This window comes from Petaurus breviceps, unplaced genomic scaffold (genome assembly GCF_028583685.1).
Source record: "Petaurus breviceps papuanus isolate PSGF00001 unplaced genomic scaffold, PetGlider_PUasm1.0 188, whole genome shotgun sequence".
Taxonomy (NCBI): Eukaryota; Metazoa; Chordata; class Mammalia; order Diprotodontia; family Petauridae; genus Petaurus; species Petaurus breviceps.
This window is the reverse complement of record NW_027185804.1, coordinates 27344862-27352924: the sequence shown is the minus strand read 5'-3', so window position 1 is coordinate 27352924 and position 8063 is coordinate 27344862.

The following is an 8063-nucleotide window of genomic DNA, read 5'->3' as shown; positions in this document are numbered from 1 at the left end:
GATAGATAGATAGATAGATGATAGATAGATAGATACATAGATAGATATATAGATAGATAGATACATAGATAGATAGATAGATAGATAGAGAGATGATAGATAGATACACAGATAGATAGATGATAGATAGATAGATAGATAGATAGATAGATAGATAGATAGATAGATGATAGATACATAGATAGATAGATATATAGATAGATAGATACATAGATAGATAGATAGATAGATGATAGATAGATACATAGATAGATAGATACATAGATAGATAGATAGGTAGGTAGATGATAGATAGATAGATACATAGATAGGTAGATAGATAGATAGATAGATGATAGATAGATAGATACATAGATAGATAGATAAATAGATAGATAGACACATAGATAGATAGATAGATAGATGATAGATAGATAGATAGATACATAGATACATAGATAGATAGATGATAGATAGATAGATACATAGATACATAGATAGATAGATAGATGATAGATAGATAGATACATAGATAAATAGATAGATAGATAGATAGATAGATGATAGATAGATACATACATACATACATACATAGATAGATACATAGATAGATACATAGATAGATAAATAGATAGATACATAGATAGATAGATAGATAGATAGATAGATAGATAGATAGATAGATAGATAGATAGATAGATAGATAGATTGATAGATAGATAGATCATGAATGAATTTTCCTTCAACTCTCTGGTAAGGTTCTACTTCCCCTATAAAAGTTTCCTATATCTCATCCTAATACCATTATTTTGTTCCTTCTCCAAATTATGCCATATTTAAAAAATCTATGTGTATTCAGTATTCCTCTATCAGAATGTAAACTCTTTGAGGGCAGGGACACTCTTGCTGTTTTTGGATGTTGCCTTTGTAACCATAGTATCTACTAGTCAAATTGCATGGTACGAGGGAAAGTGTGTTGAACTATGAGACTAAAGATCTAAAGTTTACACAGCTACCCTACCATTTGTAACCAAATGGAACTTGAAGAAATCCCCTTTTATAAAAGTAGAGGATTGAGCCTCGATTTTCTCATCCAAAAATGAAAAAAAAATTACTAGAACATATGATTTCTACAGTCTCTTCTACTTCTCAAATTTAAATGATAAGCCATGCCTATAACAAAGCTTAGTAAGTAAATGACTACTAAAGTAAACCCACTAGCAAGAAAGATATTTTTTCCTTGTTTTTTAACATTAAATTCACAGTTGATCAGAATATGATGAGTTTGGGAAAAGGTTAAATATATTTTCCTTAATCACTTTTAGATTTTTCTTTAGAAATATACACTTATAAAAGCCTTTCCATTACTGTTGATATCGTAAGAAAGAACAATTAATGAAGAAAAATTATGAGGAAAGCAGAAGTTCGTAATCACATAAAAAGCAACTAAAGAGCCAGGATATAAACAAGACCCTTTTCAGGGCAAATTAAATAGAATGTGAAGACTCAAAGTATTTCCTCCTGGGTTTTCTTTTTTTTAAGCCTTCTTTGTAGAGATTGTATAAAGTATTGCAGATGACAGGATGGAATTTTTTTCTTATTCTTAATATCATTTTTAAAAATTTATTTATTTTAGTTCTCATCATTCATTTCCACAAGATTTTGAGATCCAATTATTCTCCTGTAATGTAATGCCAAGCAAAGGCAATTTCCCAAGGTTCAGAATACCAGCATAGGTGCTCTCCATTTTATTCAGTGACAAATTAAGAACAGAGAAGATCAAAATATGACATCATTCAAAATACAGCATTTACTAAGTGTGATTAAATAATATTCAAGTACTACCCCACCCCAGGACCTTCCATTCATTCAATCAATTAAAAAGTCCCTGTTCTAAATACTACTCCACCCCTAGTCTATACCTTCATTTAGTCCATCACAAAGCCCCTCTTCTCAAGTGGAGATTAGTTTCCAATCATAAGTAAAGAACATTCATTTGTTCAATCGTAGAACACAAAAAGGTCAAAAGTTCCCCACCCCTGGATCACAATTGAATCTACCTCAGAGTTACAACAAGTTTAAGCCCAGCACTTAATACCTAAATAGAGGTCTTTTCTTCATATTGATGCCAGGCAAGTTCTCAGCAATCTTTGTTCCTGGGGAGACAAAGCTTAGCAAGGCCACAAGATACATTGCCAGTCTCTTCATTAATTCATTCTCTGTCTGCAGAACAGTCCTAGGACCCCTGAAAACATTAGCAAAACCCTCTTCCAGGATTTCTGTAAACATACAACAAGAAAATCCTTCTTCAGGGCTTCAGAACCAACAGCAAGGTTCTAAGGCTTCTGCAACAACAGCACTGTCCTTCACCAGTGGACAAATCTGGCAAAACAACATAAAAACAGACAGACAAAGTACCAGCATAACAGCCATGTCTCCTCAGTCCTTGGCAGCTCTTGGTGGCAGGTCTCAAAAGTCCTGGGCAATTCAAGGTGGCCCTCAGCAATCCTCTCAGTCTCTCTCTGCCTCCAAAAGTGCTTCTTCTAAAAAGTTCTTCTGCATCTCTCTTGTGTCTCTCCAAATCTACATCACCAGCTCCTCCCAGTTCAGCACTCTCTTTTCACGCCAACAAGTCCATCCCACAAGTGGGATTAACAAGCTCTGGGTTTTAACACAATCAAACCAAAAACCAAGCCAATACAGGAGAATCTTTAAATGCCATTACTATTACATCTCCCCATCATTCCCCTACCCTAGCAAGCCCACAGAAAACCCTTTCCCCCAATCCGTTCTCCCCTATATCCTCCTCCATCACCTCCTTAACTTTCTAGCAGGGCAAGACAGACCTCTATACCCTAGTGCCTGTGCATCTTATTTCCCAGTTGCATGTAAAAAAAGACATTTTTAAAAACATTTGTTTTTAAAACTTTGAGTTCCAGATTTTTCCCCTTCCTCCCTCCTCATTCACCCCCACTGGGAAGACAAGGAACTCAATAATATAGGTGGTACATGTGCAGTTACCCAAATCATTTCCATAGTTGTCATATTGTGGAATACCAGCTATATTTTCCTCCATCATATCCTGCCCCCCCACTTATTTCATGTTCTCCCTTGACCCTATCCATTTTCAAAACTGTTTGCTTCTAACTATCCAATCTCCTAATCTGCCCTCCCTTCTATCTTCCCCCCCCACTTTCTTGTAGGATGAGATCCCCAATTTTTTGTGTATGTTATTCCCTCCTTAAGCCAAATTCAATGAGAGTAAGGTTGACCCATTTCCTTTCACCTTCCTGCTCTTCCCCTCCATTTTAAGTTTTCTCTTGTCTCTTTTATATGAGATAATTTACACTAATCTATCTCTTCCTTTCTCCTTCTTCCAATAAATCCTTCTCTCACCTCTTAATTTTATTTTTTACCTATAATCTCTTCATATTCAAATCATCCTGTGCCCTCTAGGTATATATGAAGATACATATGCCAACACTCACCTATATTTATATACAGGTACACCCTCCTATACATACATACACACACACATATTCCCTTCAACTATCTTCATATTGAGAACAGTCTAATGAGTTACAATGATCATTTTTTTGATGTAGGAATGTAAATAGTTCCACTTTAATAAGTTCCTTATGATTTCTTTTTCCTGGTTACATTCTTATGCTTCTCGCATTTGAAAGTCAAATTTCCTATTCAGCACTGTTTTTTTCATCAAGACATTACATTCAATGTCTATTCAATTCATTGAATTACCATATTTCCCCCTGTAGCATTATACTCAGTTTTGCTGGGTAGATGATTCTTAGTTTTAGTCCTAGCTCCTTTGACCTTCAGAATATCATATTCCAAGCCCTTTGATACCTTAATGTAGAAGCTGCTAGGTCTTGTGTTATCCTAATTATGTTTCCACAACACTCAAATTGTTTCTTCTTGAGTGCTTGCAGTAGTTTCTCCTGGACCTAGGAACTTTGGAATTTGGCTATAATATTCCTAGGAGTTTTCTTGTCAGGGTCTTTTTCAAGAAGTGATAGGTGAATTTTTTTCAATTACCATTTTGCCCTCTGGTCCAAGAATATCAGAGCAATTGTGCTTGATAATTACTTGAAATATGGCATCTAGGATCTTTTTTTAATCATGGCTTTCAGGTAGTCCAATAATTTTTAAATTATTTCTCCTAGATCTATTTTCTAGGTCAGTGATTTTTCCAATGAGATATTTCACATTGTCTTCTATTTGTTCATTTCTTTGGATCTCTTTTATAATATCTTGATTTTGATCAAGTCATTAGCTTCCAATTGTTCCAATCTAATTTTGAAGGAGATATTCTCTTCAGATAGCTTTCAAATGCTCTTTTGCCATTTCAGTTAGTCTACCTTTTAAGGTGTTATTTTCTGCACTGTATTCTTGCATCTCCTTTAGCAGGCTGTTAACTCACTTTTCATTATTTTTTTTTTGCATCATTCTCATTTCTCTTCCCAGTTTTTCCTCCACCTCTCTTACTTGATTTTCAAAATCCTTCTTGAGATCCTCCATGTCCTGTACCCAGTTCACATTTTTCCTCACTGTTTTTGATGGAAGAGTTCTGACTTTATTGTCTTCCTCACATTCCGTGCCTTGATCTTTTTTGTCCCCAAAAAAGGGAATCTATGGTTTGATTATATTTCCTGGGCTTGTTCATCTTGGAAGTCAATTACTTGCCTTTTGAGCACTTTGCCACAGTAGCACTCTGCTTGAAGAATGGAGAGCTCTTCATCCCCAATCACTGGGGTTTTCACAACCACTGGAGCTATTGGTTGGGGCCCCTCTCTACAGACACCACAAGTTCTGGCTCACTGGTCACACAATCCAGGACCACCACCCAAGCCCATAATCCAGATCCAAGAAGGTTAAAGCAAGAGAGATTACCCTCTGAATGGTCACTTTGTCCCCCTACAATCTGCAAGCAACAAACTCCTGAAACAGTCAGGCCACAGGGCCACTTTGCCTCCCCAACTTCTCTCCCCAAGGGCAGGGGTCTGACAGCAGTCTCAATCCCCCTCTTCCCCCAGAGTTCTACACTTACCTTTTATTTTCTTTTTGGCATTTATGGGTTGATAATTCTGGAAAGTGCCACAGCCGCTGGTGATTCTCTCTCCTGAAGTCTTCTCTTGGCCTGCCACTGGTCAAGGCTTCCCTGGGACCAGGAACAACATGGCTCACATGGCACTTTGCTCAATTGCCAGCCTGGTATAATAGATCCTTCCTGTCAACATGATAGGCTTCATTCAGCAGGAGGTTTGTTTTTGTCTCTTTGAGGGTTCTGTAGCTCTAAAGTTTTTTAAAGTCACTTTTTTTACATGTGTTGGAAGTGATTGGAGGGGAGCCCACAACAAGTTTGTGCTTCTATTCTACCATTTTAGGACAGAATTCTTTTTTTTTTAAGCAATCGGGGTTAAGTAACTTGCTCAAGGTTCCACGGCCAGTTATTTCTAGGTGTGGTGCTGAGTGCCTGAGCCCAGGATTTGATCTCCAGGTCATCCCAACACTGGAGCCGGTGCTCTTACTCGCTGAGCCACCTGGCCGCCCCTAAGCAATTGGGGTTAAGTAACTTGCTCAAGGTTACACAGCCAGGTGTTTCTGGGTGGGTGCTAAGTGTCTGAGCCCAGGATTCGATATCCAGGTCAATCCTGACACTGGAGCTGGTGCTCTTACTCACTGTGCTACCTGGCCACCCCAAGATAGAATTCTTTTAAACATAACTTCAAGGAACTGATGCCCAATTAAAAATATTACATATGTATAGGACTACAAATTTAATTTATTTACAAAATAATTTCAGGGGAGCAGACATCCTTTACAACTGGCAGAGGGGAAGGAGACAGGAGAAAGTTTCAGGAAGTAAAAGGCAGATGAAGAAGAAAATGAATGGTAAAAGATAGGCTGAAGTCAGACTTTGGAGGGATTTAAAGGCTCAGGATGGGGAGGAGCCAATATGGCAGCATAGAAACAGGAGACTCCCTGTGCTCCCCCATACCCACCTCAAATGCCTATAAAAAATGGCTCTACACAAACTTTAAAGCTAAAAAACCCACAAAGTGACAGAGAGAACAAACCTCCTGATGAAGACATCTAAGCAGACCAGCAGTTGCAGTATGCTGGGAGCAGAGTCCATCCCCACATGACCCCAGAGATTTAAGCTCAAGGCGGCCTGACCAGCCGTGGCTTAAGGGACTCTGGAAGAGTCATTCACCAGCAGCTGGGCTGGTTTCCAGAATTATCAATCTATAAATGCCAAAGACAAAATGAGAGGTCAGTGTGGTCTTTGGGAACAGGGGATCTAGTAACTTGGTACAGGCTCTGCCCCAAGAGGGGGAAATGCTTGAGGCATGGCAGCCACCACATGTGGTTGCTTCAGAGCTCCTAGCCTGCAAATTATAGGAGTACCAACAAATCATTTCGAGGACTAATTGCTCTTTCTTTAACCTGTTTGGATCTGGATTACTGTCTAGGGTGGAGGTCCTGGGGTGGGTGACCAGAGGCATTGGAGGCTTCAGGGAGGGAAGTCAACTAATAGCTCCAGCAGCTGTGAAAACCCCAGCAATATGGGCAAATCTCTCTTCTTTGGAAACAGAGTTCTACTGTAGAAAAAAGCTCAAAAGTCGAGTAATTGGGCAACATGAGGAAGCAAAGCAATCAGAATTTGGATTCCTTTTTGGGGGGCAAAAAGGATCAAATCATGGAACAGGAGGAAGATAACTAAGTCAGAATTCCTACACATAAAGCTTCCCAGAAAAATATGAAATAGTTACAGACCATAGAGGAGCTTAAGACAGATTTGGGAGGAAGGCTGGGGTCAAGATGGCAGAGAAGGAATAAGACTTCCACAAGGCTCCTGCTCCCACCTCCTCCAATTCATTTAAAAATGACTCTGGGGAGGCGGAGCCAAGATGGCGGAGCAGAAGCATGACCTTCCCAGGGCTCCGGCTTCCACCCTCCCCAAAACATGTAAAAAGGGGACTCTAAACAAACTTTGGAGCTGCAGAACCCACAAAATGACACAGAGAAGCTAACCTCCTGTTGAGGACAGCCCGGCAGGCCGGCAGGAATCGGCCAGTGCAGCACTCTGGGAGCCGAGCCCAGCACCACGCTGAGGCTTTAGCCCCTGGGTGGGCCTGACCAGCTGCCAGGCAGAGGGACTCCAGATCAGCAGCAGCTGTGGCCATTTCCAGATTTATCAATACATAGATGCAAAGGACAAGGTGAGAGGCCAGTGCAGTCTGGACTTTGGGACCCAGCAAGTGGGAGTGCATGGCTTTTACCTCCAGGGCGAGAAACCACTGAGATGCCAGCATGGCCTGCCAGAGCCACATGGCGGCTTCAGCTCCTGGCCTGCAGAGTGTAGGGGGACCAAGCACCAGTCTGAGGAGTAATCACTCTTGCTTTAACCTGCTTGGATCTGGATTGCAGTCTAGGGTGGAGGTCCTGGGGTGTGTGTCCAGCTTGCCAGAGCGTGTGGAGACCTCAGAGAGGGCACCCATCTAAAACCTCCGGCAGCTGAGAAAACCCCAGCATTTGGGATGAAAAGTCCCCTGTCTGGTGGCAGAGTCCTACTGTGGCAAAAAGCCCAAAAGGCAAAATGAGCAGGCAAAGGAAACAAAGCAGACAAAAGATTCCAACATTACACTCCTATTTTGGGGATAAGAAGGAGCAAGGCATGGAAGAGGAGGAAAACAGTGAAGTCAGAACTCCTACACCAAAAGCTTCAAAGGAAAATACAAGCTGGTTACAGGCCATAGAGGACCTAAAGAAGCAGATAAGAGAAGTGGAGGAAAAATTGGGAAGAGAAATGAGAACAATGCAAGAAAATTATGAAATGAGAGTCAACAGCCTGACTGAAGAAAATAATACCTAAAAAAAGAGACTGACTCAAATGGCAAAGGAGGCTCAAAAAGGCAATGAGGAGAAGAATTCCTTAAAACGTCGAATTTGCCAGATGGAAAAAGAATCTCAAAAGCTCACTGAGGAGAATCATTGCTTCAGAATTAGATTGGAGGAAATGGAAGCTAATGACTTTATGAGAAATCAAGATGCTGTTAAAC